The sequence below is a fragment of the Anser brachyrhynchus genome (genome assembly GCF_964034855.1).
Source record: "Anser brachyrhynchus genome assembly, chromosome: 1".
NCBI lineage: Eukaryota > Metazoa > Chordata > Aves > Anseriformes > Anatidae > Anser > Anser brachyrhynchus.
Window position 1 is genome coordinate 168226694 of NC_137694.1, and position 18630 is coordinate 168245323.

The 18630-nt window shown below is 40.3% G+C and overlaps 1 long non-coding RNA gene across 1 annotated transcript; it reads left to right on the top strand.

The window, feature by feature from the left end:
- The first annotated feature begins 1927 nt into the window (after nt 1-1927).
- On the top strand, nt 1928-7183 carry LOC308188372. Its single transcript, XR_013945459.1, has 3 exons — nt 1928-3783; nt 4230-4273; nt 5690-7183. It is a non-coding gene; the product is annotated as an uncharacterized lncRNA (long non-coding RNA).
- The last annotated feature ends 11447 nt before the right edge of the window (nt 7184-18630 follow it).

Below are 18630 nucleotides of genomic sequence, written 5' to 3' on the forward strand. Positions count from 1 at the left end.
GGGTTTACGTGGCAAGGTTTTGGTAGCAGGGGGCCATAGGGGTGGCTTCTGTGAGAAGGATCTAGAAGCTGCCCCATGTTTGGTAAGGGCCCCACTGCTGACCAGAGCTGAGCCAATAAGTGATGTTGTTTGCGCCTCTGTGAGAGCATATTTAAGACAGGGGAAAAAAAACGCTGCGCCACACAGCAGCTGGGAGAGTGAGAGGAGTGAGGAACAGCCTTGCAGGCGCCAAGATCAGTGAAGAAGGAGGGGGAGAGATGCTCCAGGCGCCGGAGCAGAAGTCCCCTGCGGGCTGTGGTGAGGACCATGGTGAAGCAGGCTGTCCCCCTGCAGCCCATGGAGTACCACGGTGGAGCAGGGTTCTACCCTGCAGCCCGTGGAGGAGACCATGGTGGAGCAGGTGGACCTGCACCGACGGAGGCTGCGGCCTGTGGAAGACCCCTGCCGGAGCAGATTCCGGGCCGGACCTGTAGCCCGTGGAGAGGAGCCCACGCAGGAGCAGGTGACCTGGCAGGAGCTGCTGCCCGTGGGGGATCCAGGCTGGAGCAGTTTGCTCCTGAGGGATGGACCCTGTGGTACGGACCCATATCTGGAGCAGTTCCTGAAGAGCTGCTGCCTGTGGGCAGCCCACGCCGGATCAGTTCAGCAAGGACTGCATCCCGTGGGAGGGACCCCACAGCACAGGGGACGAGAGTGACGGAGAAGGAGCGGCAGAGAAGAAGCGCTACAGACTGACCATAACCCCCGTTCCCCCGTTCCCCTGCGCCGCTCGGGGGGAGGAGGTGGAAGAGGGTGGATGGGGGGGAAGGTGCTTTTGGTTTCTTTCCATTGTTTCTCACTTCTCTAGCTTGTTAGTAATAAGCGATAAATCTTACTATCTCCCTATGCTGAGTCTGTTTTGCCCGTCACGATAATTACTGTGTGATCTCCCTGTCCTTATCTCAACCCTTGAGCCCTTTTCATCGTATTTTCTCCCCATTCCTCTTTCAGGAGGGGAGTGAGAGAGCGGTTGTGGTGGAGCTCGGCCACCCACCTGAGTAAAACCACCACACTGGGACAACTATATTTTTTTTTCTAAATAAGCACTCTCAGCCTGGGTAAGAAGTTATTGAGAAGTACCTACAGAAAATTATTCCCAAATCTTTTTTATTTTTACTTGGGCATGCAAGTGCTGTTGTAAATTTCTTCAGTAGTACGTGATGAAATACATAACCTATCTGAACTGTATCCCAAATCCAGCCAGTGCATTTGATTTTGCAGTGACTTACAAGGCTAAGTATGATATCAGTTTGACATATAACCTGGTGTACCAGACTGAAAAATGCTGAAAGAGGGTGGAAAAAGTAGATTATATAAATAAATACTGGTGTGCCAAAGCAGATTACCCTGGTTCTGGGGCCTAGGAGCTGAGGGAGCGGCTTGCTCCATGGTCTGTATTGGCTGCAAAGTCAACTCTTTGGGCTTCCTGGAAGTCTGTCAGTTCTCCAAAGCAAGAATGAGCTAAGGCTGATGTCTTCTTGAAATATAGCAGCTGATGCTGCTAGACTGCTGCTTCCCTCTCCTCTTATTTTTTTTTTTTGTCAGTCCCTTCATTGCCTCCTTGTACTTCAAACTCCTTCAGTACCACTGTCATTCTGGTTTGGGAAACTATGGCAAAATATGTCATGTTTATTTCAGGTAAGGAAATGAAAAAAGCTTGACATTGTGATACATGCTACCTCAACTTGAGGAGTCTGTGCAGTGGCAGTGGTCCTCACACCTGTTACAGTAGAGGATATCTGTCGGCCTTCTGTTACTTACTCAGTTGGCTGTGCCAAGACCAAGTTTTCTGCAGTGATCATAGCAACATTAAGTGTACTTTTTGTGTAGCAAAACACTTCAAAGCAAGCAACGCTTAGCTGCCTATGTAGACATATCTGATGGGAGTAAGAGTATATTTTAACGTTTTAATTCTTGAAGGTGTGGACGTTACCAACAAAGTTTTCATGCAACAGTTTTCAAAGGCAGTAAGTTTGAGGATGAAGGTTGAACATCTGACACATGAGCTTCTGGAAAAACACAGCAAAACATTAAAAGACTGCTTCATTGTCACCTGGATGGTTGAAAATCTTAAGCGTAATCTGCTGGGGATTGCTCTGGTTATTCTGACTAATACTGCCATGCTAAAAATGATTGCAGTACTTTACAGCCTGTCTCTGCCCCTGGACTATGCAGGTAATTGCTGCCTTATCTCATGAAATCAAGACTGATGGCTGTTGAAGAGTTCTTTCTTTTCATGGACAGGAAAACAGTGTTAAAGAGGGTGGAGGACTTTTACAGAACTATATGAGTATCTAGATAAGCAGCTGCCTTTGCACTGTTTGTTTAAAAAAGCGTGAAGGTGCTGGGGATCAGCTAAAATTATCCACAGCTGAAAGATGTAAGTAGCCCCTTATCTGCACTCTGGTTTTCCCAGCGAAGTCTAATGTGTGAAGTAAAGCTTACAAGGACTACCAGGAGCAGCAGGCTTTGCTCTTTGCTGGCTCAGCCAAGGGTTAATGTTTTCTTTGTTTAGACTGCTTGAAAATAAAGCTAATTTAAAGGACTGCCTGTCAAACAGGCTGCTGGCAGTTTATTTGTCTGGGCTGGTTGAACACAGAGCCTATGAGGCCCTAGACTAATTTATGGCTCTGTTAGTCAAAATTAACAACTTAAACTTTACCTGAAAGCTTACAAACACATAGTATAGCTTGTGGAGCACTGGGTTAGTATTTATGGCGGGGTATTCTCAGTTGCAGTCAGCTTCATAAGTTCTGAGCCAGCTTTGGTTTCTATATGTATTCAAGTTGTAAATCTCTGAGCACTTGTTTTAGGAGTGTAACATCAACACAGCTATGCCTGCCTCTGAAAGAAATGTCACAGTGTCCTGCTTGCGTTTTTATAACAAAGCAGGGATACTTGTTCCTTCTTACTCCACAGTGCATGGTCACTTGGGTTCTTTTTTCTGAACTTGTACTATCATGACCATTCATAAGATCAGTGCAGCTAAAAATGCATCAGTTTTGAGTATTTAATTCTTCCAGAATTCACAATATGATTTCCATTTTAATTTTTTGTAGTTGTGTACAATCCATTAGGGTATCATTCTTCTTCATATCTTCTTTACATTTAAAATTGTCACTTGTAATGACATAGTAACTTAGCTTTCCCCTCACCCTGAATTTCTTTCTCATGTGAGTGTTGCTGGAACGGATGATGATATTAGCAAGCCTTTTGGTGAGGTAGGTAACCTGGGCATTTAGTATTTGAGTTTTTGATGTTTGAGTAATCAATATTTTTTAGCCCTACACAGTTCCATACTACTACTTACTGGAAAGGAAAAACATAACATTCTAATAAATCTGTGAAACTGTAAATTTGAACTTGAACTAGGTCCTGCTAGAAGATGTGCTCAGAAAAAAAAAAAAAAAAGGAAAGAAAAAAAAGCAAAAAAAGCCTTATTTTACTTGAGAACATTACAGATGAGATTCAGAATATTTAGATATAGCTGTATAGAGGTTTCTTGATGGACGTGGCCAGAGGTGGTTCATTTCCCCCTACAGTAAGAGCCCAGCTGTATAATTAATTGATATATTGATCTATCTCCACTGTTTAAAGAGGGAGCTTAGATTATCTCAAGCAACATATATATTTCCAAAAAGCTTAATTTTGCTGTTAACTCCTGGCTCTGTTTCTTGATTGGCCACGTGATGAGTCACAGACTACTGGGAATGGCCAGTTTTGAAAACCCTGCCAGAAAGACACGTAAGTGCAGATTTATGCATCTAATCTTAGGTACCAGCTTTAAAAATCTTGTTCTAGTGATGTTAAATTGGAAAATTAGTGACTAGAATCAATCAGTTTGGTTGGTGTAACTTTCAGTGTTTACAATCAAAATATAGCTGGTAAGTACCTTTACTGACTGTAAAATGCGGATGAAAGCTTAGCTGTAATATTTAAATTTCCTACCTGATACGAATGAAATAATATTTTCAGATGATATTGTAGTAAGTGCAGTAAAAGAATAGGCAATATAAATTTGCTGTTCCAGGGATCTTGCTCTTAGGCTTTGTCCTAAAGCATACACTTGTCTATTTGTTGAAAATTATTTCTCTATAAAAATAGAAATTATTTTTCTATCTGTTATTACTTTTCTAATGTAGAAATCTATTTTACCAACAAGTATTTTTTTTTCTCTTAAGTTAAAAAAGGGTAAATTCATAACTCTAGAGGACTTCTGCTATTTCACTTGTTGGTAAGATCACCTTATATTTACTCAGTATTTCATGCTTCATTTATAGCACATTTGCAGCAGTTGAGTAATGGAGATCAGTACACATTCGTGCTGAAAAGTATGAAGATTTTTTTGTCAGGATACAACATCCCAGATGGTTTTGTCATTGACAGCATAGACAGTCTATTAATATCTATGACAGCATCTTGTTAACTGTGCTTCACTGTTTATTGTAAAGAATTGATAGTAAGGCTGAGGTGGTTTCAAGAAAAGGAATGGGAACTCAAGAGTTTCAGAAATGTTCAGTGAATCTTCAAAAAATATTCTATTCATAGTCCAGATCACTAAATATAGTAAAACCATTGGTTAAACATTAACATTGCTTAACATTGGTAAAATATTTCAATCATTTTGGGCTGTATTGGGTTTCCATAGCAAGGTTTTGGTAGTGGGGCAGGTCGCAGGGGTGGCCTCTGTGAGCAGAGCCCAGCAGCTGCCCCATGTCAGATCAGAGCCAGCTCCGGCCAGCTCCAAAAGGGATCCGCTGCTGGCCAGAGCTGAGCCAGTGAGTGACACTGGTTGGGCCTCTGGGAGAGCAGATTTCAGAAAGGGGTAAAAACCTGCTCTGCAACAGCAGCTAGGAGAGGGGAGTGAGAACCAGCCCTGCAGACCCCAAGGTCAGTGCAGCAGGAGGGCAGGAGGTGCTCCAGGCAGGCAGCAGCAGTTCCCCTGCGGCCTGTGGAGAGGCCCCTGGTGGAGCAGGCTGTCCCCCTGCAGCCCGTGGGTCCCACACGGAGCAGATCTCCACGCTGCAGCCCGTGGAGGAGCCCCCGGTGGAGCAGGTGGATGTGGCCTGGAGGAGGCTGCGGCCCATGGAGAGCCCCCGCAGGAGCAGGCCCCGGGCCGGAGCTGCAGCCCGTGGAGAGGAGCCCGCGCAGGAGCAGGGGGTCTGGGGGGAGCTGCCGCCCGTGGGGGACCCGTGCTGGAGCAGTTTGCTCCTGGGGGATGGACCCCGTGGTACGGAGCCGTGTGGGAGCAGTTCTTGAAGAGCTGCTGCCTGTGGGCAGCCCCCGCAGGCTCAGTTCGGGAAGGTCGGCATCCCGTGGGAGGGACCCCACGGGGAGCAGGGGCAGAGAGGGACCGTGAAGGGGCGGCGGAGATGAAGCGTCAGGGACTGACCGCAGCCCCCATTCCCCATTCCCGTGTGCTGTTCAGAGAGAGGGGGTGGAAGTGGGGGGGGTGGGGTGGGGTGTTGTTTTTAGTTAGCTTTTAGTTCTCACTACTCTAGTCCACTAGCAATAGGCAATAAATTTTATTAATCTCCTTATCTGAGTCTGTTTTGGCTGTGACAATAGTTGTTGAGTGATCTCCCTGTGCTTATCTCACCCCTTCCCTTGAGCCCTTTCGATTGTATTTTCTCTCCTTTTTTCTTTGCAGAGGGAGAATGAGAGAGTGGTTGTGGTGGAGTTCAGCAGTGCAGCATGGTAAAACTATCATATGGGCAAGAAAAAATAATTTTTTTATCTGATACACCTCGGTTCAGTTTTTGGATGACTGCTGACTGCACCTGAAGCAATGAAGATTCAGGATACCTGTTTCGTCCTGCAACAGAGATGCAGAATTATCCTTTCCTTGCTAGCTATAACTAAAAGCCAAATGAGAGCAAGAGATGAGTTGCTCTTTGGTCAGAAGATTTTGCACAGGCTGGAGGTAGAATGATTCCTTTGTTCATTGTTAGCGCTAAATACACTTTCTTCAGTCCAGAAAAGCAGAAGTTTGGAAAGCAAATACCAACACTGCTAACTTTTTTAATTGGGCTTTTCAGCTTAAATCTTCGTTTCTCTTCACATTACTTGTGCATGCAGAAGTGTGCATATGTATAAATGATTTCTCTACAAACCAAATCTTTTGATAACCTTAAAGCATTTGTTGTTGTCTAGTGTATGTGCTTGGTTTATGTGCCAAGCTGTATGCTGCTCTTCTATATGAATGTCAGTACAATTCAGAAGTTCCTAAGTGACACAGGAGCTGAAAGACCATTTTCAGAAGGCATGTAGATCACAGAGCTACCACAATGGCACTTAGAGGTCCCATGTCCTCCTCCACTATTCCTCCTCCCCTCTCTTTCCATAGCTAAGCTTGCTGGACTTGCTGATGCCCTGCTTGTGGTTGCTCTTCTCCAAGGACATGCTGGCCTGCCTCCAATTTGGCTCTTATTACATGCTTCAAAGAGGTAGCATCAGGGAGCGGCAAGAGTTGGGATGCCCATGAGGAGTGCTGGGCTGGCAGAAGAGGGTGACCACAGGGCAGGCTATGACCTGACAGGCCAGAGCTTTGTCCCACAGCACTTGCACTGGGCCCGGCTGGTGGTCATGGCAGGTTCTGCCAGCAACTGTCAGTCAAGGCAAGGTAACAAGTCAGGCCTGGGAACTGTCAGCAAAAGCAGAAGACATGGCTGGAGACTGGCCAACCTACAGTGTAGCTCAGGGCAGGTCTCTGTGCCCAGGTATGGCACGTCTGGGCCACGGGCTGGGGTCAGGGCGGTCAAGGCCAGAGATTAGCCCTTGGACCAGTTGAAGATGGTCAGGACTATTAAGATAAGACTTACTAGCGTACTCAGAACCCAGACAGTTTTATTTTCTTAAAACTTTCTTTTTTTTCCACCTAATTACAGAAGCAATGCTCCATTTCCACCCTAATATTCCTTTATCCTTGATGAAGTGCAGACCAGAAAGGTTCTTTCAAAATATTGTCCTCCACTATCTTCTTCCTCTGTTTGTTCTCTTGGATGGTTTCCTGGGTCCAACTTGTTTCTTAAGCAATTCTGTTCTTTGATGGGCTTTCCTGAACCCACAGATTTTGGCCAGTGGTTTTCAGTGTTTTCTCTTTGGCTTGCTCACCTTCGTCTTATCTTCAAGCAGCAGAATCCACTCACACTCAACTTCTCTTTTGATCTCAGTGGTTCGCAGATCTCATCCTATTTCAGTTGTCTTTCTTTGTCTCAGCTCAGACTACATCATGTCTTTCTGACATCTTCTTGTGAATGTCTTTCTGTCAGCTTAAGCTCAACACAACGAAAAAGGCATTCAGTCCTTCACCAAAAGGATGTCACTGCTGAAATAGCAGGAAATAGCAGGTACACATCACTGTCTTGCATGCTGCTATATACATGAGAGCAGGGTATGGATTAAACTTGCAGTAAAATGTCTTTCCATTCACACAGCTAATATTAAAATCCAGATTTACTCTGTCTTTTGTCAGTGTAATGATACTTTTCCCAGTGCTCTGAAATATAAACTTGCCTTTGATAGGCATCTGGAAAGCAACTGCTAAGATAATTTTTCTAGCGTAGCACTTTGACAAAATGACTCCTCTTTGTAATTTCTCCATTCTTTTCTTGAGGTCACTGATCGCACTGAAACCCGAAAATCCTTAAGAGCACCTACCTAGTGGACTTAGGCAAGACTTAGGCATTATTTTAACAGTGCTGGTCCATTTTCCAAGCCCAGGCCCTTCAAAGTTAAATACATCTTCACCTAAGCTAAAGTGGCTCTGAGCCAATGTGCCTTTACTACTAAGTAAGAAGTCCAAGAGCTGACCTCAGGCTCGGCATCCAGATGCCGTGGACTAGCGCACACCGTGTCACTAACTGCCACCCTCTTCCATAAGAAATTCATGTTCTAGAGAGAACAGTAAAAAATAAATTACAGAATGTCCTGGTAGTTAGGTAGCCTGGACAGGCAGGGGCCATTTGGTCCTCTTTTATTTAGCAGCAACAGTTTGCATGGTTTAATGATATTGCATTATATGCCATTAACACTGTCCTAACTGAACAATTGATGTTGTGAGGTATGTGGCAAATGAATTGGAAACTGGTAAAGAAATGCAGCTCAGTGCAGGTTAAATATTCTTAATGAGGAGAGGAAGGGAAAGGGGGGAGGATGTGCTAAAAATACCATACAAGAGTGTCTCATTTAACTAAACTGAATAAAAGCTTATCAGCTGTATTCCCCTTTTCATTTGGATGGGTACTTAGTAGGCTAGATAAATATACACCTACACCTACACCTCTAGCCTGTTTTTGATTATATGTTATGCCACTGAAATTGTTTGCTGCGTTGCTAATAGTAACAGCAATGAGAATTTGAAGAAACTTGATTCAGGTTCCTGAAGGAATTCACCTTGGAGACAGTTTCTGTCATTAGGATTTTTGGTTAATATTCACATAAGAAATCAGTTTTGTACACTAAAGTGCTCATCCTACTAAATATAAATCCATCTTTTTATACTAGGAGTGTCTCTAGTATTATGACAACTATTCTATTCAGAAGGCCAGATATCAAAAAAGGAGCACTCATTTCCTCTTCTAGTAATTGTGTGGAGGAGAACTGTGTTATCAGAAAGTCCATTTGGCAAAGCAGACATAAAAGCTAGTGGTGATTGCCATGCCATAGCAGCTGATGCTATCAGCAAGCTCTTTCGTAGAGTGCTTGAGTAAATGCTTTTTTGTTTCAAATCCTCAAGTCAGTATTGTTTCTGAGTTATTATTATTATTATTATTTTTACAAATTCAGTACAAAATAACTGTTAGAGGTTATTACTACTGGCTTTCTGTGTGAGCAATAAATATGACAAAGGTGGGAGTAAGCGAAGCTGATACTTTGTTTCAATAACAATATAACCACATTAAAATGAATTAGCTATTGTGGTCCCTTCCTAACCAAACCATAAAGATTTCTCCACCCAAGTTACTTCATTTCCCAGTGCAGCCTTGGTTTGCTGTTAAACCTTTAAATGTGAAGGGTAAGTGGTTCTCTTAATGCAGTCTAAGGTAAGGTCTGGGCAATAGCATTCATTTTTCTGTGTGACTGGAAAGTTGTAGGCAGTGCGTGATTCCTACTGAGTGTGATTTAGGTGGCACATCTGCCTGCCCGCCTGGAGCCTGACTTTGAGGAGGCACCTCTGATTCAAAGGGTTGATGTCTGTGAGGCAAAGCCAGCATATGTGCACACACACAGGAAAAAGCAAAAAAAGAGGCTGAAAAAAAGAGGATGTCACTCTTCAGTAAACATGCTGAGGACTAGGTGATTTGTCAGGAGCTCAGCAGACTGATACCTACACAAAGATTTGCTGATACTTTTGGTTTTGCTCTGATGATATGGACAGAGGGCATGTAAGATTGCCCAGAAAGGAGGATACTGAGGTTTAGCTGTTCCTTCTTCTACTCTTTGAGGCAGTCATTCCAGTCTAGACAGCAAAAACATTGTCGACTTCAAGAGGCAACACCCATTTTTCCCTTTAAAAGTTACTATTTGGAAGAAACTCTAGTGGTAACTCCTTAGTAGCTTAGCACATTCAGTACACCAGGAATTCTAATGTAGACAATTTGTGCGTGTCCCTTGAGCGATGGAAATTGCTTTTGTACTCTTAGACTACAAAACAGAAACTCTAAAGAATACAAAAGATGAATGAGATGCCTATTTTGTAGGCTGTTCAGAGCAACTTAGAACAAAACATATTTTAAGATATTGCAATAAAAGTGAGACTGCTCTATAATGAATATTAAGAGTCAGAAACTACCACTTTGAAAGGATTCAAGACTGCTGTAAAAAAAAAAAAAAAAGATGAATTTGAGACCTTCATACTGGTATTTTCTTCAGTTCAAGTCATGTAAGCAAGTGAAACAACATGAGTGGATTTTCATCCTTGCTTTTACAGAGGGAATGGGGCAAGATCTGGTTGTGTATATACTGTAATAGTGAATACTGGCCAATTTTTGTATTGGTAATATTCCTGCAGTGCAATTTATATCCACCACTATGAAAAACTATTACTGCAGAAATAGTGAGGTCCAGAAAACAAAACAAAACAAACAAACAAAAAAAACACCACCACACCACCACCAAAAAACAAAAACCAGCAGCACAGCACTTAATTGGAAGAAGTTATTTTGGAGAAAGAAACGATGCCATAAAATAACCGACAAAGGTAGATAGTACTGTGAATGGCCAATAAAGCCTGGAGTTTTCTGAACAATTATAGTTTAAAGATGTTCATACATCTTCAGCAACCTACTTTCCTGGTCATTTTGCTACTAGGTATTTCTATTTTAAAATGACTATTACTAGAGCTCAAATTGAACATGTGACCAGGTCTGGTCAACGTATAATATACTGCCTACTAAATAAAACTGTTCTAACACCACACATGGCAGGCAAACAGAGTCTTTTAATAAGACAGTTGGGTTTAGGATTGGTGCCTATGTGTCTTCTATTTGCAACTCACCTGTCTGTGAGAAGATGGCTTTATTAAATGCACAGATCCCCACTGAATGCTCTGATGTACGTTCTGAACACAAGCTCTCAAGAACTAGCCTAGCATTTAACTCTGACTACAACTAAAATTTCTACCTGCCTTTTGGGTAGCAGATTTCAAGTTTTGGAATTCATCCTTATTCTGTAAAGAGAACACTATGTAAAACAGAGAAAATGCTTGTCTTGGTAGGTAGAAGGCAGAGTCCTGTCCTCAATATTAAAATTTTTGTTTACACTTGTGTTCACTAGGCCTCTGTTCGGTGCCGTCTCAAAGTACTTCCTGCAGAAGTTTGGCTGAGATGGTGATGCCTTCTTCAGGCCTCACAGAGTCTTTTGGCATGGCCTTTATTGTTAAGATGTACTTCACTGGAATATATAGTATTTATAATATCTGCATATATGCGATCTTAGTTTTAATCTAAGTTCTTCTGAACTTAAAAATGACACTAAGAAGCAATCAGCTGGCATTCCTCTGTGTTTATAGCTGTAGGGCAACTGAAATTAAATTTTGTTGTGGTCATTACGTTTATATTAAACAAATACATGGAGTAATAATGGCATAAAATTTGTGTTAAAAATGGTATTGTGCATGTGACCTTAGCCAGAAGACACCTAAGACGGTATGCTCTGTTTGTTAATGAACCACCTTTATTGTTTCTCTTCTTTGGATATGTCACACTCCTGGGGACAGTGCTGGATTGTGAGGAGTATGCTCTGAATGCATACCACTGAATCCTCAGTGGATTTATGCAATGATTCCTCAGCTAAACCAGTGTTGGCTGAGAGGATGCTGACATCTGTGTGTTCTAGTGTGTCCTCTGGGAAACCCTGAAGTTATTTATTACTAGCCAATGGGACAATTCCTTTGCACTGTGCGTGTCAGAAGAGAAAACAAAATCTGTTATCTCTTTTTCCTTTTAGTGTACTTATATATACCTGAAAAACACATACAATTATTTCAGAAGAAAGGTTCTGTATATTTGTATCACCCCTGATTCCAATTTCTTTCAGTTTCTGTGACATAGAAGTAGATCTTTGACCTGATCCAATCAGTGAAAAATGTTCTTTAAACTTCAGTTATAATGCAATCAAGTAATGGATCAGCTGATATAAAATCTCCTTTGCTCTTGCCATATTCATCCATCGCTTTTACAAATTGCTGTTTTAGGTAAAAACTATTCACTTGATTTTTATTTTATTTTATTTTATTTTATTTTTAAATATGTGCAGCTGATGAATCAGTCTGATTTTCTTGAAATTTATTTTGGCATCCAGAGTGCAGGAAAATTTTGTGTTTTGTTTCAGTAGTTATTTTATCAAATAGTCAGACACCACTGGATTTGATTTAAACCTGCCCCGCTGCCCCCATAACATGCTACAAATCAGAGTTCTCCCTTCAATAAGGTATGATCTTGGTGCTGCCTTCAATAAGGTATGCTGCTTGATACTAGAATCCATATCTGTCAGCAAGGAAGACACTCTCATCTCTGGGATGACACTAATGATCAGCTTTCTCATTCACATGGACTCCTACCATCTGACCTGTGTAGGTGAATTCCTGTCTGCTCAGATGATGAGCATCTTGTAGCTCACAGGCTTAGGCAGTGAGATCAAATTTCCCAAATTCATCTGGCAGTTCTAAGGTTCAGCCTCCAAACCCTAAGGACAAAAAGATATAGCATCACATCAGCATGACCTATCTTTTGGAAGGCTAGGCTTTCACATTGAATAAATGTGAAGACAGTTGGGTATTACTTCATTTTAAGAGAACATTAATATTAACCAACATTGGAATCCCAATGGGAATGTGTGGCTGCTGTTTGAATACCAAATCAAACTGTTATGACTGGTGTTGAACATTAAAATACAAAATAAAGCTGGTTAGAACCCGGTGAACATGTTACACTGAGAATTTATGATAAAGGCATGAAATTGTTGCTTTCAGTATGTGTCTGAGTCTACACCACTACAGGAATAGGTTTTTTTTCTTTCTTTTTTTTCCTTCAGTCTGAGAAAATATGTTTGAAATTAATATAAGAATTAATTTAGCGATGTATAATCATAATATACCTATTTACACAATCATTTCAATGTGATATCTTGCATTGCAACATGGTTGAGTCTTGTCATTTACTTCATTAGAACATTTTATTCTCGTGGTCAGTAAAATATCATATCATTTTAGGAATATTTCTTACATTGCATTACAATCAAATGTGTCTACCTTTTTGCCAGTTTATATTAATATTTTTTTAATGCTTCTATAGCAAAGAAGTGAGGATAACACCTATCTCCTTGTTAGATGGACTACTTAATCCTTCTAGCCTTGTGAATTTATAAGATACAAGGTAAAATGTGAATTGTGAGTCAATTGGATGTCATAGCTAAGCAAATAGTGAAAAACACTCCCTATGAATATTAATTAAATTAGGATTCAAACATAATCAACACCATTTTATGGGAGCTTGCTTGGTAATTTACTGCTTAGAATTTACTATCAAGAACACTCCAAAAAGTGTATTCTTAGATGAAATGCTTGGATTGTCTGTGAAAGTGAATTTTGATTACAGCTTGATTGTACAAGATGTACTTTACAATTTGCACTGGCCTACATAATATGAATTGTAAATACTCTAAACAGCTACAATTCAAATCTGCTCTGTCAGAGAGACTATATCCACCTAAGGTATGGTCTACATAGAAAAATAACACAAGATAAGTTGGCACACGAGTTTCCAGCTTGCTAGCTATTTCATAATCAGTCTCCATGTGGACACCTTATATCAGCTGATTTACACTACTTCAAAGCTCAATCAAGACATTTCTATTCTATCCTATTTTAGTCTTTTTTTTTCTTTTTTTTAATGTTGTGTCAATTTTAAAGTGGGTGAAGCCATGCCATGTTTTCTGGTCACTAATGGAATCCATACAGAGAAGCAATCTAAAGAATTTTCAAATTCATAGCTTCCTTTGCAATAATTGTCGTCATTTATCTGTGTTGTCTGAGGAACTGCATTTCCCTGTTGTGCTCTGCATGGAGCGCTGTAGAATGCATGGTGGAAACAGACGTCCAGGTTCTTCCTTTTTTTTGGTCATTTTTCCATTCAATAGAGAGCTTGATAAAAGAGGTGTTTTACATAGAAGGGGCAAAGAGATGGAAAGAAATGAAAAGAGCTGATAGAGTCTTATAGACATTGTAACTTACAGAGGCAGAGGCAAAACCTTGGAATGATAGGCTTTAGAGGTGAGAAAGTGCTCTGAACAGCTAGCTGTCACCTAGGATTTTTCATTCTGAGTCACCTTCAGTTTTCTCCCTTGCCCTGAGTATTTTGTTTCCAAAACTGGTTGCTTACAGATACCTACAATAGGTTTTCAGTGGAAGCTGCCACAGAAATGCAGAACTACCACAATTCCATTCCCAACATAATGAATGAATTTTTACATAATTTCTTCCTGTTTAAAAATGAAGCAAAGTTCTCATTTAAGATGTTCACTTATAGTTATTTTTTACTCTGTCAGACACAAGAAAATGATCATTTTCATTTTGGGTCTTCCTTATCAGAACTTTTTTATGCCCTATATCTTCCAGTTACGATCTGAAGTGGATGCTTCTATCACTAAATAAGAGGGCAAGACAGTCTTTTCAAGCAATGGACAAATAAGAAGGCTAGACAGTCTTTTCAAGCAATGGACATTAGATCATCCATAGAACCTGACAGCTCGCTCCCTTGTTCTCTTTTCTTTTGCTTAATTTAGTTTTCAATAAGACAAATGTGCTTAAGGAAGGTGGATGCAAACCAGCTGATGCCATTGTCTTTGAGCCCAAGTATTGGCCTCTGATCTTCTTGTATTCATTGGTAAAGATACAGTCAGGGCTGCCTTCCCAGTAACCCAGATTTCTACACACCATTATTTTCTGCTCTACCCTGTCTTAATTCCATTCGATACTGCAAGATCTGTTGCTATAATCTTAACCTGCTTGTTTTGAGTCTTCCTCTAACTGGTGTGTTTGTATGAAGACTTTCTCATTCATAAAAAAAGACAGGCTGACTGTGCCAGTCATCAGCTGTTGTTTCATGTCTAATTATAAGTTTTTCTTTCCCAAGCCCCATTTGGAAAATAAAATATGTTCGCAATATTGCTTAAGACTCTCCACAACTAAAAACAAGCTTCATATGCCTCACTCTACCTCACTGAAACATATGCAAAATCTTTCCTCTCCCTTTCTATTGAGTCAAAAATATAAAAATCTGGTATTCAAAGGCCCTGAGGCCCAAAACAAATTCATAAGTAAATTTGAATGACAATAAACTAGAGGCATGTTATGCAATGTATTCTCCAATACAGAGAAAAAAAGGGTAAATGTTTCAACCAAATCTTTCACTATGAATCATTCACTCACCTTTAGCTATATTACTATGGAGTGATATTTCATCTTGAAAATATAGTTTATGAGCACCTCATTTGTTTTTCAAAGGGAGCAGAAAAGTATTCTCCAGGCTGCTTGTGTGAAATATCACATATATATGTCCAAGGAACAAGTAAAAATACTTTTAAAATATTCTAAATGGAGCCAATGGGAATTCTTATCAAAATGCAACACAAAAATTGTTTATAAATACTCCAGTTAGGCTATATACTGTAATGTGAAAGCACATTTATTTTTGTAGCAGACTGCCTGCCTCAAATGCTCTCAATTTCTCTATGTTCTTTCTTTAATTTGTCCATCTGCTACTGCCTTTCTTGATCTAATTAGGAAACCAAGTTCTAGATTGCAATTTTATTTGTACTCAGCGTAGACCTGGAAGTGGCCTTCCAGTATTTCTAATCCTAGTCATAGGAAAGTAAGCAAGACCCCTTCCTAACTCTACAAGATCTGATATCTAATTCCATTTCATCCATGTTGCATCTGTTAAATTTCACTCTTCAGTCCCTTTGTAAACTTCCTGAAGATTTTTCCCAGTGTTGTCTTTAAGCTTGAACAAACTCACCTCTGTCAGTTACAAAACATCCTTCATAGTCTCTGGCTAGGACTCTTTGTTAGTGGCCATGCTTCCTACAAACTACTATTGAGTAATAAATGTTTTGCATTTTGACACTCTGCTGTTTTGTTCTGGTTTCATTCTCCCTAAATCGTATGCCCTTAAAGCAGATGCTAAAACTGGGTTATTGCATTGCTTTCTGAACACAGGTAATGAACAAATCTAATTCCGTTTTTCTCTATGTCAGTACTTCTCATGGGGAGTTTCTTTTATTTGCATTACACTAATGTCTGCACTAATGGGATGCCACTGAGATATGAGCTGAGATATGAAGAGAACAAATGTTCTCTTCACACAACAGTGGAAGAAAGCACTGATATCTCCCACCCAGATTTTCGTGATGGGAGTGCTATATCATCTTGGGATATTTTCAATCACTATTACACTGCTTTTGTTTCATCCTCTTGCTCTGAAACTGCACCCTTTCTGTTAAACTGATGATATATGAACCACAGTCTAGTAGTCTGAATACCAGTGGAAATGGTTTCTCTTGCTAATGAAGCTCTTTAGGTTCCTGTTATGCATCAGTGGAATGTCCCCAACAGGTCCAAAAAAAAAAAAAAATAAAAGAAAAGAAAAGAAAACAAAACAAACATTTTAGAAACATTTAAGGGACCTACGTAAAATAGCTACAAAGAAATTTTGAGGAATAGGCTCGGAACCCTGGGCTGATGAAAATTATCAGTCTTCACTTACTGTGCTAGGTCTTTAATTATTTTCTTGCTTTGTAATTCAAGGTGATCTTTTTTAAAGGAAAGTTCCATCTCCACATATGTAATAACTCATGCTTAGGGGAAGATTCTCCTTGAAGTCTGGAGACTTGACTTCAAATCCCTATTTTACCTTTCTGCATTTGGACCACAGATTTAAAGTCTTATGTCCTTTTAGGTGGAACTCATACATTTGGTTTATGGGTTCTATTTGGTGGGACTATCTTTAGCTCCTTTTGTTGAACATTTGCTTTGTATAAATATTTATATAATTTGAGCATGAAAGTCTATGTGAGGGTCCTAACAAGCTGTGTGCAGACTTCCTTCCCTTTTCTTCAGTGAGGAATCAGGGATCTTTAGTCTGCTTTTGAGAATACAGCTAAAGCTGAAGCGTGAACCTGGGCTCCATGTCCGCCAGCACAAGATAGGGACTTAGGCAAATATTGACAGGTGAGGCAATATTTGAATGCTGGGATTAAAGATCTTTGTTGCGCTTTAGTATGGAATTTAGGCACTCAAAGGGCAGCTAAGCACCTATTTTGGTGCATTGCTAATACAAAAAGAGTGGCCATCATCACCTTGTCCAAATCCTTAGACTAGTTCTGTGGGAGTTAGGCTCCCTCCCTAGAGTCCCAGATGTTTGCTCCATGACCACGGCCAACCACCAGTGAATTTCACTGATAGCTCACGCATAACTTTGGGCCTTACTGGTTTACAGCTGAGGACCGAGGAGGAAGAAAAGCACTGGGAAACCCAGGGAATTAATGTCAATTAATGCTTAATGTTTGCCAAACCTCAAAAGTTACAGAAATATGGAAACTGCAGACTCTAAATCCATTCTGTCCCTGAAAGCCTTTCAGATCTTAGTGAAATACAAAGGACCTTGAGGCATTCAGGCTGCCTGCTGGTTTGCCTCCTGCTAAATCTTCCTGCTATTAAACAAAATGTAAAGAGGCCCTCTCTTCATAAAAAACAGTTTCTAATGCTCTGTGCACCTCCATTTTTTTTCTCTCTAACCTCTGCCAGAGTTTTGGCAGAAGGTTATTAACAGTTGATGGGGCTACTAAGTCTCTCCTGTTTTAGCAGGACAAGGTTATTCAAATGTTAATGGTCTGATTCAGTCTCTGCCACTGACTGCTTTTGACCATAAAACTGAAAATTTAATCCACACTGAAGGTTTTGGCCAAAGGTAAAGTTCAGAAAATTAAGAAGAATTCGTAAGTATATGGAGGCAGGGTCCCTAAACTGTCTCACCCATTTCAACCACTTCAGCCTTATCTTGCAACATTACCCAGAATTTGAGAACCCTCCCTAAAACATTGTCATCCCTTAATCAGTCTTAATGAGACAGCTTCTGTTTTAGTTTAAACCCAGGTAGTTCTATTTCAGAAGACATCAAGCTAGTGAAAGCTGTAGCATGTAGATTTTAGAACACTGCCCTAGGAGAAAATAAAGGAGCTGAACTAGAATGCTTTCTTTCCTCCGAGTCTGTGATAACCAAGCAATTTCCCAATTATGTATAAAACATTCATTTACTTATTTGTAAAGAAGAAGGCTATCAGTCTACCATGAAGCAGGAAACTGCAATGTCAACATGCTACAGGGATATATGAATAGCTAATAAAAACAGGGGTGCATAAACGAAGCATGATACATTTTTTCAAATATAGTCATGACAGCATCTGTATCATTTATACAAACATGTAAGTAGTCACATACATACATGCACTTTTTTTCTTCTACAGTATTTAGAGATAGCTTACCAATTGAAAATTTACACCTAAAAGAGTTGGGGATTTACTTTTTTAGGAATTAATTCTATTAGTAATTCAGGTCTGCATCTCTAAATGTGATTTTTATTAAGTGCTTGAAAAGGCTTTTTCCCCTAAAAGCAAGATGTGGTTTATGGGCTTAGGAAGATGTGCTAAATCTAAAACAATAAATACTGTCTCTGTGTTAAGTATCATATCTTAATTTGAATCTGCTGATGACTGAATGGCATTTCTTTCGAATGTCACTAGACTTGCTTGTGAGCAATTTGTTCAAGTGTTTAGCAGGTAGATAAAGCATTAAGAATCTGTGACAGGTCAGTCTTAGTATGACTAGATTATATCTGATATTGAGAAGAAATGGTCAGAATAGTGTAACTGGAGCAGAGGAGATAGAAGGGGAAGAAAAAATGAACCTTCCTAATAACTGCTATTTTTGTTACTGTCTGGGGAATGAAAATGGCACCTCTAAGACTTGAAGAAGTCTCTGTAGTGGGTGCTGAAGGACAAAGATCACTCCCTCTGAATTTTGGACAATGTACT